Raw genomic sequence first — 20,300 nt, 5'->3', positions numbered from 1 at the left:
TCGCGCGGACCGTGAGTTTGTTGCTTATTGCGAATCTTTTCTAAAATCCACATCGAGACATTTGAGCCATGCGCCACCAAGCCGTGCGCCGAATTACGCCCATGTTCATGTTTGCATTAGAGCAAGCGAAAAAACGGTTTGACGTTTATTTTTGTTTCGTTCGCACTCATTTGTGTCACATATAGCAACAAATCGACGAAACGCTAGTTTATCTCGGGATAGGCAATAGTTTTTAGTGTACGGTTCAGGTACTAGAAGATAATTCCCCCATAACACTAGAGTTCCTTGTCACGTTTCCATGGAATGTGTTGTCTAATGAATATGAGCCTCATTTTTTATTGGTCCAACTGAAGACATGAATCTAGGCTGTTAAGAACGAGGGCAGGGACATCCTAACGTGACCGACTAATGATCGCGCGAGCGGTGGGTCGTTGGCGAGATCGCGAGTATGTGTGGACGATGACAATTGCATGTTCGCGTTTGTGACCCGGTTTGTGTTATCGCGAAGGCTAGCGGCGTTTGTACGTTTTGAATGAGATATTATGAGTGTATATGAGAGAATATGCAATTGATTTTGTTAGTGAGTGTTATAATGAATCTAAATTAAGATATAGTGATAAAAGGAAAAAGAACATGCCGAATTAAAAGAAAAGAAAAATGAAGACATTAAGTAGAAGCGTATAAATTGATTGATTTTTTTGGTTTACATGAGTAGTGGAAAAGCAAACTAATAAAAGTAAAACAAAAACAGACAAATGAAGTAGAAGAAAAGAGCGGGAGGGACGTATTCTAAGTTGCTTATATTTGGGAACATAGCCACTTTATTTGAGGGGTTTGGTTCGCGTGGATGATGGTTCTTCAAAATTACTAGGCACATGTTGAACATTTGACTTGATATGATCCCAATACTTTGGATATTTCACTTAAATTTTAAATTCAATACATTGTGCAATTGAATGATGTTTACTTTAGATTTGGGTTTAAATTGGTATGATCCGAGTACTTTGGCTAATTGCCTTAAGTTTTAATGCATTGTGCAAATTGAATGATATTTAATTTAGATTAGATGTAGTGAACCATCAACCATAGGATACTGCATCAATCTGGATCTAGTTGAATAGATAGCAAAAAAAAATCAATATTCCAGTCGTCAGGGTATCCCTTCGCTTCTATCCACCACCTGTAGCACGCGCCGTGTTGCTATTAGATTCTAGGGACCAACAGAATCCAAGATCTCCAAGCTACAAATCCCTAAGCATAAAAAATTGCAGTCTGGAGTCCACCGCCAAGCCCACGGCATAATGATTGGTGTATTATTAACATCAAAACTAATTAACCTCTAGCAGTAGAACTTAGTGCAATTAGAAACTAAAGAGAGCGAAGGTCCTTACATTTAGATAACTCTATTGAATCTTTTGTGGCTTGATGATGTTTACAATACCGTCAATCCCATCAACCTGCGAGAGCGTTTTGATATATGGCGCATCTTTTAAAAAATAATCTGTAAGTAAATGTTTCGACTAAAACCTTCTCTATCTCGAAACATACAAGACAAAAAAGTTTGCATCTTCAGAAGATATGTTTAAAATGATAGAACCTACAACTTTCTCGAAGACACCACATTTCTATTTAGCTTTATTAAAAAGTTGATAGCAGCCCCACCCTAGTGACAGAATTCCGAACTAGTGCGATTCAACCAAATAAAGCGCTAAGTGCCATACAGCAACTTTTCCGAAGATAGCATAACTCTATAACGAAAGGAAAAATGTATCGTTTTTCTCTTAGTCCCTTATTGCTCGGTCAACTTTTTGAGACATGACACTTTCACTACGTTTGTGGGTTCATGCTTCAGAGATATTTTGATGTTAGCGAGATTGCGGGTGAAAGTATGTATTGATGATCGGAGTTTCATGTTGACATGTGACCAAGTTTATATTATCGCGAAGGTCACGAGCGTTTGTAGGTTTGGAATGAGAGATTGTGAGTGTAGAAGCGTGCGCCGCGCCGACGACTGCAGGTAAAAATAGAAAGCACGCCGGCGCGCCGCCGATTTTCACTAAAAATCGGCGGCGCGGCGCACGTTTTTATGTGACTGTATATGAGAAAAAGAAAAATAACATGCCGAACATTGATAAAGATTGAGCGATAAAGTAGGAGCGCATGAATTGATCGAAATTATTTTTGGTGTGTATAGTAACTAATATAGGCACACAAAACAATCTAATGAAACAAGAACAACAAATGTAACACGCAATCAAACTACTTGAACTCGCCAAGGATATTAGAGAACCACAATAGAAGGCAGCAAATGATTTTATTTGGAGTATGCTGACCGGGAATGTATGATTTACGTACATCGGTAAATTCATCGAAGCTTCCCGAATGTTTCGAATCGAATGCTCTATACACTCAGGTTTTTTTTTACGCGGGGGATACGAGCCGCGTAAATGAAAACCGCGTAAATTTCAAAATCCGCGTAAATGAAAACCGCGTAAATTTCAAAATCCGCGTAAATGAAAACCGCGTAAATTTCAAAATCCGCGTAAATGAAAACCGCGTAAATTTCAAAATCCGCGTAAATGAAGACCACTTAAATTTAAGAATCCGCGATAAAGGGAACCTCATTGATGGATACCGCGTAAATTTCAAAATCCGTGTAAATGAAAACCGCGTAAATTTCAAAAACCGCTTAAATGAAAACCGCGTAAATTTCAAAAACCGCGTAAATGAAAACCGCGTAAATTTCAAAATCCGCGTAAATGAAAACCGCGTAAATTTCAAAATCCGCGTAAAAAAAACCGCGCAAAAAAAACCGCGTAAAAAAAAACTTGAGTGTATTTGAATACCTTAAAAAACTGACCAAAGAATCCTAGGAAGGATAAAATTGCACGCGAGACAATAAATTACACACTTTTCCATCATATATGCCAATTCTATACTCGATTGTATAGTATTTCCCCGAAAATCATTCCACAGAATGCATCATTTCCCAGAAAATCATTTTTTTTTAGCGGATCGATAGGACTGCAGTTTAGAGCTTAGGGGATCTCGGTACGTCCCGCGAGACAAAATTTGCAGAATCGGACGAATTAGCAACTGTCTGCCAAGTAAACACCGGCCCTCGGTAGGAGGACCAAATTTCGCGTCTGTTTGTCTCGGAGTGTGTAACGTCAAGCCCTCCATTTTGTCTAGTCCGATGTATCAAGCTCCTGACAACGCGTGTTAAATCGTCAGTAATGCCATTAAAATTTTGCATTGATTCCGCTTCTGTCTTGTACCTGATCTCCTCTTGAGTCCTCTAGGTCTTAAGCGGATCAGTCGACTATTAACTAATTCAGAGAGCGCTGATAACCACAATGTCCACGAATACTAATTTCCCTGTAACTATGTATTCTGTCAGTTATTTTTTATGTTCTAGTGTGTATTAATGATTGTTTGGTTTGGTAACCAGAAAAAAGAAATTAGAACAATTAAAATCTTAAATTATTTAATAATTTAAGATTTTAATTGTTCTAAGCTATAGAGAACAGACATCCAGTTTAGAACCAACGAGTTTAAAATGCTTATTTTGTCTTTCAAACAAATATTTGCTAGAGCAGTGATTCTCAACCTGAGGTCCGCGGACCCCTAGGGGGCCGTGAAGTCGTTGAAAATATTTTTCTTCCGCGAAGAAAAATATATTTTCCGAGCGCATATTGAAATTTTAAGTCTTGTTTCCTAACAAACTGAAAATGACATATGGGTAGCATACAAGATCGATGTTTAGCTGTGCGGGTACGCAGCAACCCAGGGTGATTTCTAAGGGTCCGTGGTATGAAAAAGGTTTAGAACCGCTGTGCTAGACCATTACGACCACCATACTGGAATATCCCATAATTATAACGATCACTTTGATATCAATTCAGTAACACTCACGCACTAAACGGAATGACGACAGATCCACCTTTGGTGGAAACCTCTCAATTATCTTTGGATGTGCTTTTTACTCAACATTTACGCTTGAGATGGAAGTCTGTTCTCTGTGCAGAAAATGATGTTGCTTCTCAGTTTTGCACGACCCAGGAGGAATTTGGCCTTGATCCCACTGCTTTGTCATCGATGTTACGTGACATTCGTTATGGAATGTTGTTTGGGGTCCATTCATAAACTATGTCTCGCAGAAAAAAGTCTAGAAATTGTTACTGGTTTTATTAAGGGGGGGTGGGGGGATAAGCGGTTCGTCGTAAAAAAAACACCTTCTCCGCGAACCCCTATATAACGCGAAGCAAATCGATCAAAGCCCCCGCACATTATAGTACAGCACCCCAATAAAACGCTGCAACTCCCCTACGCAAAAACATTAACAAACGACTCGGCGACGAAGCCCCCCGCAGACCGCCTCTGGAAAAACGCGATCCGCAATGCCACTCGCCATCACAAAACCATCCAACCGAACTCTCCCAAACTTCGCATACACACTTCATGCCAAAAACACCCAAACCCTACGCCGAGCCCCCGCTTAATCTTCAATTAAGGGGACTTTTCACTAATTTAAAAAAAATTACTATTTTGCACGAAAACTCCGCCTCTTTATAAGTAAACACCCCCCAAATGAAAAACCATCTCAAAAACTCAACGTAGGGGCTAGGTACCTAGAATATATGCAAAGCCTGAAAGAAACCGACCAAGTAGCTTCCGAATGGCAGCAACACCGCAAACCATGCTTCCTCCAGAGACGCTGTGCAAAAAGATCCGCCACCGAGCCGCACGCCGACACCCCTACACAGCATGCCACTGTCATGACACCCACTCCGATAAACCCGCTCCACGTAAAGCTCCAAAAAAAATCACAAAAAAGTGTCCCTCTACACACCGAACAAAGGTTTAAGTGAAATATTTTCTGAAGTATGCAAAATTACTCCCCAAAGATCTCCCAAAACTTTGCAACCTTTTAATGAAGTTTAAAAAAAAACCTAGCCGTCTGGCATCAGAAGTCGACTTATGCAATTATACCCATTATATCGTAATAATTTGATTAAACTTATTTGAATTGATTTATGCTTAATGTACAAGACATCATAAAGCATAGATTAAGCTGCTTTTTTATTTACAAAACATCACATTCCGTTGAACTGTTAATTATGAAAAGGCTGAAAAAATTGGGAACTGTAGTTGAATGCAGCGGTATATTGAAATGTCATAAACGAAAGTTTCACTAGTTACATACATAATACGTTTCAATCGTAACTTTCTTCAAAAAGTAGTACCTCACACATATAACAATACTAAAAACCTTCTTTTCTTCAATTTTTTTGCAATGTGAAAAGTTCTACATTACTGAATAAGCATCAAGGCACCCCTCGTAGCATCCCGAAGCGCGGAAAGCAATGATACGCAAATACTTGAACATTATACAGTTGTCCACTTCATAAACAGCGATTAGGTAGGCATGGTTTCTAAACGTTTTCAATCAGTAGTGATATTTGATAGAAATTATAACTTAGCGTTTTATCGCAATCAAAATGTCCAGAAATTACCTACCAACCCGTTTCGACGAGAAAAAAAATAATACCCATCACTAACACACACTAGTTGGAAAAAAAAACTTTTTTTCACTTACCACTACTCTACCAGCAGTGTAGACCAACACTACCGCACCTGGTTCTTTTTTCACCGTAGTGTTTGCGCTACGCTTTCCTGTTCGTTTTTTTCCGACGTTTGTTCTGCTAAAGTCGATTTTTTACCTACTCACTTCGCCCAGCCACCATTCCTTTATCCGAATTTGAACAGCAGGTAATTTTCACGTTGCTTCAGGCAAAATATGTAATGCATCTACACTTTAGGCGCAAGTTCAATTGAAAGTAATTCCAAAGCTTTCGGTCCAAGTTCCTTGCGAAAAGGGTGTCGTCGTCGACGTCTGGCTACAATCTGGTACTCTGACTCGCGCAAATCGTTCCATCGGCAGCGACGTTGCGATGGATTGTTCCCTTTTCACTAACCTACCGAGCCATTCTCACTTCTCACGAAACTCACTATACAACAGTCGAGAGCACTCACGTTCACTCATTCACCGTATACTCTCCGCGCTGTTCCACTAGAGCGAATGGGAAAAAAGAACCAATCGAGCAGGAAGCGCACTTCGCATTTGGAAAATTTCACGGATTTTCGCTTCGAAAAAATCACATTTCTAGCAAACTGCACGTCGTAACAATTACCTTTTATGGCGAAACTACACACCTGCACGTAATATCCACGATAATCAATGGTAGAAATGGCACACAAAGGCCCACGGAATGATAATTTTCCAACTTCACATGCAACGAAAAAATGCGCTGCTTCGGCCTCCTGTTCGATGGGCTGATCTCACACGAGTAAAACGAATATTCTGGCAGCTCACCGCAAATTTCGCGTTTGCTTTCAAGTTTCATCATCCATCACTCTCGCGGCGCTCTTCCGTGGTGCATGGGTGCTCTGTTTCATTTGCGCCGAAGCATTTGCCCACCGGGCGAGGAAGCAGGATGGAACGAGCGCGTCCGTTCGGATGGAGCTTTTTTATTACCATCAAGCGAGAGAGCGTGCGTACTCCTCTCCGCAAGCGTCGCTCCGAGGGTGACGTGTGATGGCAGCGCAGCGCTCGAAAACGGAAGCATCGCTGCAAACATGATGGCACAATGGCGTCCGCGCGCACGCTTGAATTCGAACGTCACCAGTGATTGTGTGTCCGCGGGTGATGTCTTTGGTTTCATTTGATCGTTGGGATTGCATGATGCTGAAATTGGGAGATAGGTTGGTGTTAGTCGATATTAGTGTTCAGCGGGCATAAACCGAGCAGAAATATGACAATATTCGATTTTTTGAATAACATATTGATGGTGTAAAGACGTTCAACATTTAACATCAACATTTAATGTCGGTTATGCAGTGTACTCATATTTTGTTGTCTTTTTCGATACAGCTGATGTTAATGATACGTAGTGGAATTATTCTTTTATCTTTTTTGGACGTAACATGATAAATAATTTAATAAAAATTGATTTAGTTGGTCAACAACTTCCATTCAAACAACTAGACTATAATTTTGCTGAGTAAATTGCCAAATATGGTAACCCATGTGGCTAAAACCAAATACAAATTATTTGTATTTGCTAAAACCATCGTCAAATATGTCAAATAAGACTGATGCACGGAAAAATTAAACAACCCGCAGAATAAGTTCTTTAAACTTAAATTTATGTATTTTTGAGTTTTGCGTTGCTTTCGCACTTATTAGTGTTGTCAAAAACAAAGAGAGAGAGAGAGAGAGAGAGAGAGAGAGAGAGAGAGAGAGTCGACTCAGTTGAGGCCTTCCATGGAATAAGGTACTTTTGAGTTGTTTGAGGTATACTCAAAATTAGGTAGTTTCAGCTTAAATTTAGGCATATATTAACTCAAGGTTGAGTATAAAAAACCTGTCAATGAGTTGTGATTTTTGCCGTGGTGAAAGGGAAACTACCTTTAACATGGTTTACCTAATTTTACATTATTCTACGATACCCCGAGATTGAGTCAAGAGCTCAACTTTTGGTAGTTTTTCGTGACGTGTTTAATTTTTATAAAGTAGAATACACTAAGGCTTGCAAAATATTGAATTGTTTTTCTCTATTAGTCCAAAAATAGTTACAAGGTTCCTGTACCGCCGTTCTACGCATAATTCTCACATGTATATAGGGAATCCCATAGAACATGGGACAAATACATAGAAGGCCCGTTTTATCAGCCCCCGATTTTATCGGTTTTTTTCCTAATTTTGTCAACCAGACAGGGTTATAAGGCTATGTCTTGGGATTGAAGAAGAACATTATTACAACTTCGGTTTTTTGAAAAGAAATAAACAAATATGTTTTGTTATTGTTTTGTCAACCCAAAATTAGCCAAGGGGGCTGATAAAAACGGGTCTTCGCTGTATGCTTATAACGACAGTGTATTAAATATAGAAATTTGAACGATTACCATCAATAACAAAATAATTATATGAGATTTTCATAAAAAAAAACTTCCATGAGCAGTATAAAAGTATTAAGAGGCCATGCTACGTTTCATTCGTTTGGTCATTAGAAATGAACTGCTGAAGGGGAAGAATGTCGTCTATTTTAGGACGAACAAATATATGAAAGATTTTAATTTAAAAAAAATTCTTTAATTACTTAATTTACCTTTGAAGGTATTCGCACATTACCGTTGTTGCGATTGTTATAACAGGCAGTCAATGAAACTGCAATGCGTTTAGTTGTAAAATAATTTTTCTTGATTTGTTTGATTTTTAGCCAATCATATCGTATTCAAAATGGTGATCTTGATCATGGTGGTAAAAATAGGCACCCACTTTTTTATTAATGTCGTAAAACTGAACGAAAAATTAGATTTTTGCGCTATCTGGTTGGAAAACAATTTTGTTAAACTTATTCCGTAGAATGTACATCTACTGAAAATAAAGTAAATTATGGATTTTTGAAAAGAAAGTTATCTGTGTCATGATTGGTCCGTACAATTCGACCAATGGACCAAGCCAGTCAGACTAGTTTTCGTTCGAAACTCTATCTCTTTGCCGGCGGAAGTAAACCGTTTTCGTTCGATGGCCTGTCCTTTTCGCTTAAACGTAAACGGAACAAAGCACAGCGTACACTATGGGCAACGGGTAGTGCGCGAGGGACACGAGCATTGATTTTATTTCCGTTCGATGGGCAGCCTTTCTGGTTTCGAACGTAAACTGAACCAAGTACAAAATTGGGGCTTGTATGCGAGTGCGACATCATGCGTGTGTTACACTAGCGCTGGCTACACCAGACATACGCTCGCTATGTCTGGACACGGTAAAAAAGAAAATTTGAAGGAAAAACAAATCCCGTTCGGTTCCTGTTTTTTTGTCGGCCGAATTCATCGTTTGCTGAGAAAGGGTCACTATGTCGAGCGTGTCGGTACCGGAGCACCCGTCATCCTGACAGCAGTGATAGAATATTTTGCCGCCGAAGTGTAATGGAGCTGGCAGGAAACGCTGCCTGATATAACAAAAATAGTACAAGAAGACGTGCGCAACTTATCGTAACCTTTCTGGTCGAAGCAACTAAAAGCGCTCTTTTTTGGACGGCTATTTTCTTCGCATGAAGAGTTAATTTGATTTTCTCTAAATAATGTACATTTTGAGGATTTACCAGTTTTTTTAACTACAATCTATCATTCAATTGTCCGTAGTTTCACTTGTTCTTTGTTGATGAATTATCTGAGAAGCCGCTGCAGATTCATTTGTTTGATTGTACGTCGATTCCCGGTTTACCATATCCCGGAAAACCATTTTCCGGAATGTCATTTCCAAGAAAACCATTTCCCGGAATGTAACATTTCCCAGAATATCATTTCCCGGAATGTACCATTTCCCGAAATACCATTACCCGGAATGTACTTTTTCTCGGTAATTATTTATACTATTGAAATCTAAAGTAAACATGTAATTTGAACTTTAAGAACAAATTCAGAGCAATGTTGACTTACATATATTGAATAGTTAATAAATTGTTTCATGTTTCGTACTTTTTAAAAAACGTGTTTTATTTTATTTGAATGTTTAAATAACTAAAACTATTTTTAAGTCTATTTTTTAATTGCTATACGAAATGAAATAGCGTTTATATATTTAAAGTTAAAGTCAAAGCCTGAATATGTTCGTATAATGGCCGGTCCTCTTCTTCCCGTGACTGAATCATCTTGACCAATCGGGCTTCTTTAATTTTTTAATTAATTTTTGCTCACTCGGACGGTATCGCTTTCCCCCTGTAACAACCTTAAGTATTCGCCGGAAGTCACTCTTTCTTCCTGCTGGAAGGCCTTCAGCACGGCGTAAAATTTGGTTTCTCCTTTCAGCACTAAGTTCAATTTGTTGTGCCATCCTTCGAATGCATTTGTTGTTCTCGGGACACCATTCAAAGCGTTTTTTTTGGAGTAGTCCGAGATAAGTCCACACTTTTGGATCATTTTCCATAAATTTTTCGCCAAATGCAAAAAACATCCAGATCTAGGGGCAGGAATGTAGGGTTAGTTTTTTCGTAGTGTTTTGACGTCTTACACGCAACTCAAAAGGCAACGCAAAATGCATTATGAATTTCTATTTTGATGGAAATAAATGCATTTAATTTCGCTGATTTTTAAAAATGCATCACAAGTGATCTGCCCCTAGATCCAGATAGTATTGCATCCGGAAAACATTTTCTTAGGGCATTGATTTCTGCATTTTCAAAGTCCGTTAATATTATTTGTGGATCCAATTCAATATCGATGTCGCAAGATAATCTTTTCAGGAGCTTCAGTGTTTTTTTTGTACAATTGCTCATTTTTTTATGGAAGCAGCATATGTGCAAATGGAATAAACTTCCTTGTGCGGCCAACCGAACCGTGAAGCGTAAAAAATTGTCGGAATCCTTTGGAAAGCCGATTTAAATGTTCCGTCCATTATCCAGATTGTTGAAGACGGCGCAATTTTCTTTTGATGACAAAAATTAATAATTCAACTTCAACATTTTTCAAAAGAAACGGTTCTTCGTCCGCCGTCCGCCAGAAACTTACGTCGATTTCGCTGAAATCGTCCGGGTCTGGTGGTAAAGCTGCTTTACCTCGCTGCCTTTGACACAATCTTCTTTGTACAACTGTCGATAATACTGAATAAATCTAAAATAATCAACAATGAAAAAGCAATGTAACTATTTTTTCAATTATTGAGATTAACATTTGTGCTGATAGTAAGCGGTGTGAAATATTTGCACAAATTTAATCCAGTTTGAAGAAATATGAGAATTATTATTCAATACTTCAATAAAATTGTACCGTGAAGCATTTACTAATCGATTATTACGACTTTGCTTATCGAATTACTTTTAGTTTCTAATGTAATTAAATTCTAATTCTAATTCAAATGAAGATGTAATATGTTTCAAACATATCATAACTAAAATTATCAGTGAATGGGTTCTTCAGGGCATTGAAATCGACTACGATCTATCATTTCTTGTATGCAACTAAAATAATGATTTGCTTGTACAATAAATTGCTATTCAATAATCAGACGCATCCGAGAATAAAATAACCCATACCAATGCAAATTGGCAAAATTTCTCCAATATTGGTTGGATACACTTGCAAGATTATCGGTAGAAGACAAATAATAATTCACAAGACACGTGATTCAGCAAACAATTTGGTCTGCATGCAAGAAGCCTAATTTGGCTTGCATGCAAGAAGCAGTATTACTCTGAGTTCAAGCATGATTTTTGAAAACAGCGAAACTCGCACTTAACCCAAACAGAGAAAACGGCGATGACATTTTCGAAGTTTTGTTTTAAATGTTATTTAAAAACCATGCCGATTTTTACACCAAATATTCATCCAAAATGCTCACCAAAGACGCCTTTCCATTGAATGGAACGAACATTCGCGATCAAGACATTTAAAAGAGCGGATTGAAGAAAAATTAAAGTTGCGATGTTATTAGTATCACGCTCACAGTTTCGTCGTTTTACTTTCGTTGGTTTGGTATCTTTGTTGCACTTACGTTATTTCAGTTTCGTCAATTGTGGTGACTAATCTTATCATTTTTTAATCAATTCTATGACTGAACTGTTCCGCCGAGGCAGTATGCCAATGAGGACAACCAACATTTGTAGTTTGTCACTTTTGAGCAGTGTGTTGAATACAAATAAAGGTTACGTTATTCTGAGCATCACTCTTACACTTTCGACATTTTTCAATTAGTCGATTTTAGTGTCTCATTTTTGCTCGCATTGTCACAAGTATTTAGATTTGATCTACTGTAGGATAGATTTAGATAATCAAAAATAAAAATGTGCTGAAGGTGCATTAGTGGTGCTTAGAATAACATTACTTGCATTCTTTTTCTCTAAAATATTTGCTAGAATTAAGGAACTGCGTGCTCTTGTTCCCCTTATAGAAACATTACCTATATTGAGCATTGTAGTAGAAAAATTGTAGTATATTTTAATGATTTAGTTACAAAAACCGACTAAATTAAAATAACGTAAGTGTTACAGCAGTACCAAACCTAACGTAACTAACATGACGAAACTGTATTTATGCACTGTTGACGTGTCAGTTGTTTGTTCGTCATTATTTCGATTGCGCATTTTTCAGCTGCATTACCGAATAATGAAACGAATGTTTGTCAGCATGTACATTAAGATGCGTAGAATGCGGGGGAGTGATAATCTCAGTTTGTTTACATTTGTTAGTTACGGTGTTTTCAAAAATCATGCTTGAGTTGGTAAAGGCAATTGAAGCCATAAAACTCGTCGCCGTAATGCGGTTTACTCTTTCGGGAATTGTTAAGAAAATCGTTATATGTTACCTCTGCCGCTGATGATTCGTATTTTGTCAGTCGAATGAGTTTTTTCTGGTGGTTCCATGCCCTCATTTGCTCTCCTCTTTAGATTGTGCCTGTAGCGAGTTGTTTCCTCCAGCAGGGGGTCCGGTGGGTGGTTGTGCTAGATAGGAGCACGTGTTTCTCTGGAGCAGTAGCACGTGTTCGTGCGCACACTTTGCATTTTTGAGCCCCCATTTCTCCTCGCCGCTTAATGCATTCCCAATAACCAGTTTGGTCAATCTCAAATAAATGCATAGTTGTAATAAAAATAGGGTACTAAACTTAATTTGTTTAATGATTGGTCTTAAGGGGGAGTCGGTTAAGGGTTTCAGCGTGTAAAAATCACATTTTTACGATTTTTTTTAGAACTTTGCGTGAAGCGAATTGATGAAAACTTGTACATTATAATTTATCATTTCAATAACATTCTGTAATTTTTCTATGCAAAAATTTCGACAAGCGACTCGGTGGCGAAGCTATCTGTAGCACGTGTCTGGAAAAGCACGATTTGCGGTGTTAGACATTCAAAAATTACTTAACCGATTTAATTCACCGTGTTTTTTCAAGACACGTGCAACAGAAAGCTTCGTCACCAAGTCGTTTGTCGAAATTTTTGCATAAAAAAATTTCGGAATATTATTGAAATGATTCAATACAACTTACAAAAGTTTTGATCAATTTGATTCACCCAAAATTCAAAAAACAACTCGAAAGATTTTTTTTTTCGAATTGAACCTTACCCCCCTTTAGAAAGATAATGCTTACCAATTTGTCGCAGTAATAGAAAAATCCATCCGCCAACAGCTTCTTGCCATTTCTGTTAGATTTGACAATCTCACAGGAATCAATTGGTGGCGAGTTTTCCTCAAACCCGAAAAAATCGTTATCACTTTCACTGCACTCTTTTCCGTTAGAAGAATACACTCGAAATGAATTGTTTCAGCACACCGGAATACCATACAAACCATACAAAGTAAAGCATCAAGCGAGAACCACTCACACTAAAATACTTAGTTAGATTTATATTGAAGATATATTTCATACGAAGAATTAGAAAATAGAACATGATGATCCATCTTGTGTTAAACATTGCTTTCAAGATGTTTCCGCCCTAACACTTTGTTATAAAAGTGAAATAAGATCATTGAAAAGTGTGTGTATAATCTCTTTCAATGTTACACATATCACTCAGATACGAAAAAACCCAGTGATTTCTGAAAGTGATACTTTTAAAAATTGATGATCAAAAGTTCTCATCTAGCGCAAAACAATATCAAGGGTAATGGATATTTATATATGGTATTCTATAGCATTCAAAATCTTATCATTTTCGAGAAGGCAATATCAGAGACTAATTAGTCTCTGGCAATATCATGAACAATCCACTAGATTTTGAGTCTATTACTTTTTATGTTGTAAAGTAGAGAGAATCTCGTAGTTTGTTTGACATTTGCTTCGTAGCAAGTGTTCTCAAAATAAGTGGTGGCAAGGTACGTGGTTTAGTTTATTTTCCGGGAAATGGAACATTCTGCGAAACGGTTTTTCCGGGAATGGTACATTCCGGGAAATGGTTTTCTGGAAAATGGTTTTCCGGAAAATAGTACATTCTGGGATATGGTTTTCCGCAATATGGTGTACCGGGAAATGGTGTTCCGCGAAATGACGTACAACCGTTTGTTTGCTTTGTGCGGGTTAATAATGGAAAGTTGCTGAACAATCATTTGCTTGTGCCGTGCAAGTGACCGAATTTATTTCTTGTGAAAGTGTAGCGGCGAATTATTCCATTTATATCAGTCCTCTTCAGAGTACCAACATGAAATAAAGAATGTTTGAATATTTACCATTACCGATAGCTATAGATTTCAATGCAGAGTTTTCAAGCTCATTCCTCGGATATTTCAACTGAAAATTTTCTAGCCAATGTTGACATTTTAGCCCTCAGTCAGACCTGGTTGAACAATTGTGTTAATATGGATATTCAAAAAAACAACGAAGACAATCAAGAGACAATAAATTAAAGTTCCAAAGGAAACCTAACGTCTTTTCGATATTCTGGTCTCTTCAGTGTACACCACCACTACACACGCAAACGCGGAATGTATCCCACCTTCTTCTCTTTCCGACTATCTTGGCATCATTTGACGGCGGTCATCCGGTGAATTATTTCTGCACAGCTGATCAGACGAATGAACATGTAGACGGTGTAGGTGCAATTAAAATACAATCGGCAACAAAAACAAATCTGCCGTTATCAGATTGACAGAATGGAGAAATGAACCATTATGATTGAAACATTACTGAAAAATTTATTATCATATATTATTGTGTTGCTCAATGTATACATCGTAAGCCATTGAACTGGAATAGCAGAATGTAGATAGATGAATTTTAAAGAATGCAATGAAATATTCCCAATTTGGTAGACAACCTTGATCGACTGTCTGCCACAATGAGGTCAATATCAAATGTTTGCTCTTCCTATCACCATTCCTGCCGCCTCAACGCAATTCAGAGCGGACTTATCAGATTAATGACAACTTTTGCTTCGCTTCATGCAATTTGTTAGGACCTTGAATTGACTACTGAGCATGTTGCCCAATGTGAGTTAAATTTTGTCGAACGTATTTATTTCGATAATCGACATTTTGGAAAAATGTCCACATATCAATTTCCATATTCTTCGACTATTGTAGTCTGATCAGTAGCAATGATTATTACATTATCAATGGTAGCGAATTTTGTCAAAATACCTCAATATGTAGTGTATTCTTCAAAAGCTTGGCACAACATTCGATTAATGAAATAATTGTAAACTTACCTTGAGTTAGGCAATTTTTAGTTCCGACTTGAACCATTTCGGAAACCTATATTGAATTTTTTGGTTGAGTATCCTTGGTATGAAGAACATAATTTGTTTATTAAATTTATACATCTGGTTCTTCGTTGAAACGTTGTATATTTTCTGTAAGTAGATATGTAAGTCAGATAACGCCATTAAAATGTTATTTATTAAATATAGCATTTGTACCAAAGCATTACATTTGTAGTGATTTTGAGGATTTCGACGGCTGTACAAGTTGAGTTTGCTATACTGTCTCTAGAATCTATCTACCAAAACAATGAACTGTCAAACAAAAAAATTGCAGTTATAGTTTGCCACTTTTTTTTAAAGAACACTTTAATAAATTAACACTTTAATTCATCGACGTGTACATTAATCTCAAACTGCAATACTCAGTTTTAAATTGTGACAAGGTCGACCTACGTTTCGCGTAAATGGAAAAGCGGGTGAAAGTGGTTCGTTCGACACTACTTATTTACCTTCAATGAGTGGTCTATGCGAAGGATCGACGTACACGCGTAAATGGAAACTGCTTTGCACCGTTCTACACCGATGCGATGTGGGTGCAAGTTGGGTGAACCCGAGTGAACAGATTTGGTTTGACGTTGAAGTAAGTTGAGTAGCACGCTGACAGTGGCGTATAATGTAGTGCGGGTTTGTAAAATTTATACTCAGCTTCTATGACTTCTGCAGTAACTAGGTGGGAAACTATAGGTATGGGCAAAACTAGACACTTTATACACAGACTAGCGAAATGTCAAAAAATGCAGCCAAACGGACTGTATGCAGAAGAAAACAAAATATCTAACAAATTTTTACTGTTCAAGTACTAGGAATGTCCCTATACTAATGACATTTTTTGGATTTCAGATTTCTGGTAGACTGGCATCGTGATCACCGCATACCTCATCAAAAAAGAGGGTCTCGGAACAAGAGCTATAGCTCCTTCAATTCTTAATATTGGACTAATGCTTATTTTTCACTGAAAATGCGCAATCAAAAATTATAAAATGCATATAGTGAAATTATTGCTACACACCTTTAAAGAAACCCAAGCTTATAAGTTTATAACCCTTTAAATGAAAAGTATTAGTGGACTTAGAGGTGCGCCTATCGATAGCAGATGGGTAAAAAACTATCGTTTTGATTGTTAACACGATCGAAAATAATATTGTACAAAAGAACAATTTCCTAAACTACAAACGATTGTAGTTTCTCCAAACCAATAACGATATTAAACAAAATAAAGCGTACGATAACTTAATATGCTGCTGAGGGCTAGTTTTAGCAAATTCAGCATTAAATTTTATATCTGCCTTCAATAATGAACTAAAAAAATGTACCCGAAAGTGTACCACTCCTGAATATGCTGTGGGTACGATTGTTTGTTTTAGTTTCACGTTGAAACTGCCACATAAAGTTCTAGGCTGCAGAAGTTAGCTCACGTTTGATGTTAACTACTTTCCTAGGCGCTTAAGAAACCGACAGTAGCGATAAAGGGTAATCCAAGTATTTCTAGTTATGTAGCTACTAAAAATAAGTTGAGTTATTTAGAACGTAACACGAGAAAGTTTCCTCCTGTTGTTATTAAAACGTGTAATGTACATATTTGTTTAATACATAACAAATTACACTCGAAAGTGTTAATAGTCTTTTCAATAGATTGATAAAATGTTTAACTTCGTGGCAGCCTTCTCGACATTATTGCCATCGAGATTATGCAAATCAAAAAGTGTGCCAACTGGTGTATTATTCATTATTAGGTCGTTAGTAATGCTTTGATGTGAATTTGCTTTGAATTAGTGATCTACTTTGAACAGATATGTGGGCTCAATTAATTTTTGTGATGCATAATATGTATATTATATCCCTTGCAATCCTTGCTTTGCACATTTTTTTATCGAATCTCACAACAAACAAACAGCAGATCGTTGACACTACCATCCTAAGTCCTAACCGGACGTTATTTAATTTAGGTATATGGCATAGTAAACATTATTTACTTTTATCAGAAGGAAACGAAGTGGGCATTAGACATTATCCAAAGTTGAAGAAAAACTCAAAAAATCCGATCTGTTCAGTTCTGTAAACACGAGTGTACAGTACCTACCTTGGTGGTATCCGATTATTTTGGGGAGAGCCAGCTTTATTTTACTATCACAATGTTTCACTAAACTGTTCGTGATCGGCGTGATGTTTTCAAACAGACTAATGTAAACTTTGCTATCCGAGTTGATCCAATTTCTTGTGAATGAACCCATTTGTACCACCGAATGAACACTTCAGTGTTGCTGGATTGATAGTTTGCGTAAGTTTGCTATTTGGACTTTATAGGAAGCATTTGAAATAGTATCATTACAGGCGTTTAAATATGCGTAACGCTCAGCAGAGGTGAGAGTATAGCACGACAGAGATCAAACAAATATTGCGCACTTCCCACCAACCTGGACTCCGCACTTTTAAAGTGCGAGTGATCTCAAAACTGCGAGCTGTCAAAAAACATGTATTTCAAGTGATAGAGATGGTACTTTCCAAAGAGAATAGGGAAAGAGACGAATAGTGTGAAGCCAAAAATACCTTATTGAGCAGACCAATCGTGCAATGTAAATAAACATTACTCATGCCTGAGTTGGAGGAGATAAGTATTGTACTTCTATCAAAAAAGAAATTTGAATTTTCGTCAGAATTTAGCTCAATCGTGATTGTAAGGTGCATTCTAGAGTATATGTATGAGTAAAAATAAGCTTTAGAATTATTTCATCTCTTTGTTTCGAAATGCACATCGTTTGATAAACAAATCCATCGATCGACATACGGTTTGTTTTCAAAATATAATAGGAGTCATTTAAAGTGCTGCCTGTAGAAGCGGTTGCCAAAATTCTAGTGTTGAAATCATCATAAAGGGAGTGTTGCCGTTTTGACTGATTTTCACTCTTCGTCTCTTTCACTATTCTCTTTGGTACTTTCATAGACAGACCAGTCAAACTAACCAGTCTATGAGAAGAATTCAATGGAAGAATGGTAAGTGCGCAGTGCGGTTAGAATCCAGTTTTTAGTGCCACAAGCAATATTTCAATAAAACTTGTTTCGATGAAGGTAAAATCCGGATAAACATGTGAAAAGGGAATATCGCAAATGAGAACCTCTCTGTGTTTACTTTCTCTTCCGTTAATAACTAGGCCGCTTTTACATTTTCTCCTTAACTCTTAGCATAATATGCTAGACGACATCAGAGTCTTTCGACATTGATTGTAACAATGTTGGAAAGCTTTATGATGACGCCGTAATAATCGAAAGAGAAAGTAAACACAGAGAGGCTCTCATTTGCGCTATGCCCTTTTCATATGTTTTTCCGGAAATATGCAGTAATGCAGTTAAGCCTTCATGAACAGTAGCATACCTGAAAACTAAAATAAAAATATCAGTTATTTTTTGAAGTAGAATACTTCTAACGTTTCAATATAGGGGGCCCGTTTCAAAAATTTCGGCCGGAATTTCACCAGAGTTTTTGAACGTGAATATCTGTCGTTGTACTGAATGAAAAAATAAGATTTTTGAGTTATCTCATTGGAAATATGTACAACAATTTTGTGTCTAATTCTGTAGTATGTACAATTACCAGAAATAATACAAATAATGGATTTAATGAAATCATTGATTATCTACTCTATGATTCGCCCGTACAATTCTACCATGCAGCGAGCGTTGCTGGGACTGCCCCTTTGTCATCCAATGAAATGCGACACACGTATAAAAGCAGAACACATTAAAAATCGCCAGTTTGCTTTCTTCCTCGTAGTAAGCAAACGTTGTATGCTAGATCAAACTCTTCGGGCCAATATGCGTATTCTATGACAGCCCTCCAGCAATCATTCCAATGATGCACAGGCGCGCCAGTTTCCTGCATACAATGATCACATACAACAGAAAAAGCTGAACGCTCTTTTCTTTGCGCTGGAGATGGGGTGGTCGAGCGTGAGAGACCTCGCCCTCTTGCTCTGTTAATTCTGTGCTCTCAAACATCGGACCGGGAAGGATCGAATGAAAGGTATCGAGTTTTCGAGACAAAAAAGAAAATCGTATCTTTTTCAATGAGAATTTTGAAAGAAAAATCGACTTTACCAGGTTGATTTTTTTAAGTTAACAATCGGGCCGAGAAGATCGGATGCAAAAAAATTGATGTTTCGAGACAACAAGATCGATTTTGAAAACATCGCATCGATTTCGCCCATTCCTAGGTGGTTACGTTGTGCGAAGGAAAGGATGTTGGCTTGTTGGATGATTATAACTTTCTGATTAGGAAATGATACGAATTGCTTTACGTATCATCCTATATGCTGCAGATCCGTAGAACCAGATTAATTGAATAATAGGTGTATGTATGACGGGATTTCGTCGCTGTTGTGCTATCTTATGACAAGTGCCATTTAGCACTTTTCGAGCATTCGATGCTTCTATCTTTTCTGAAGTTATCTCTCGATGTGTGCGAAGATCAGTTGACTATATTTAGAGTTTTTGCTTAAAATGTAAACCAAAGTACGTGTCATAGGTGTGTATTGATGATAAAATATGTATGGCGTGTCACAAATGTGCACAGAAGATATTATATAAAAATGAATTAAAACTGATTCGTAAAATTATGCGTTATAGATCACTATGTCCAAATATTATACTTTTCCAGGCGATAGCAGCAATATCAGGTTACAAAATTATGGTATTGGAACACAAAGTTTTCCCAATTTTCCTCCTTTATTCGGAAAAGAATAAACAAAAGTTTGTTCCATCAATATTTTAGAGACAATATATATCAAACAATGTTATTGTTGACAGGCGACTAGACGAAACAAATATTCTTCGTGCTTAATCCATCATTACATTTCGGTATACTATCCAAAACTAGTGGAAATCTCAAAAGGAAATTTGTTCAATAATCTTGAAAATATAAGCCAACCATTCGCAGAAAAAAACTATGGTAGTAAAAGTTCTGCTCCCGAGGCAAGAACCTAGCTAATGGTTATGGTTTATCTGCATAGGAATTACCTATATCATCAGTGACATCTGTTGGCTTGCTATAAGCTT

At 37.3% G+C, this 20,300-nt stretch overlaps 1 protein-coding gene across 4 annotated transcripts in view; it reads right to left on the bottom strand.

The window, feature by feature from the left end:
- The window catches only part of LOC131683961 (uncharacterized), an 86,844-nt gene extending 69,435 nt beyond the window's left edge, over positions 1–17,409 (bottom strand). The window contains exons 1-3 of one of the 4 annotated variants that reach the window (XM_058966384.1): positions 17,332–17,409; positions 15,198–15,341; positions 5,600–6,748 (exon numbers count right to left, since the gene is read on the bottom strand). The gene's annotated coding sequence lies outside the window, so the exon portion shown is untranslated. Of the gene's footprint in view, positions 1–5,599; positions 6,749–15,197; positions 15,342–15,418; positions 15,602–17,331 lie in introns of those variants that run through there. The other 3 variants (XM_058966382.1, XM_058966385.1, XM_058966386.1) reach the window with 3 other exon arrangements.
- Between the last annotated feature and the right edge of the window lie 2,891 nt (positions 17,410–20,300).

This window comes from Topomyia yanbarensis, chromosome 2 (assembly GCF_030247195.1).
Source record: "Topomyia yanbarensis strain Yona2022 chromosome 2, ASM3024719v1, whole genome shotgun sequence".
NCBI classification, from domain to species: Eukaryota; Metazoa; Arthropoda; class Insecta; order Diptera; family Culicidae; genus Topomyia; species Topomyia yanbarensis.
Note: the sequence above shows the minus strand (reverse complement) of the source record. Positions and strands in the feature narration are given on the sequence as shown.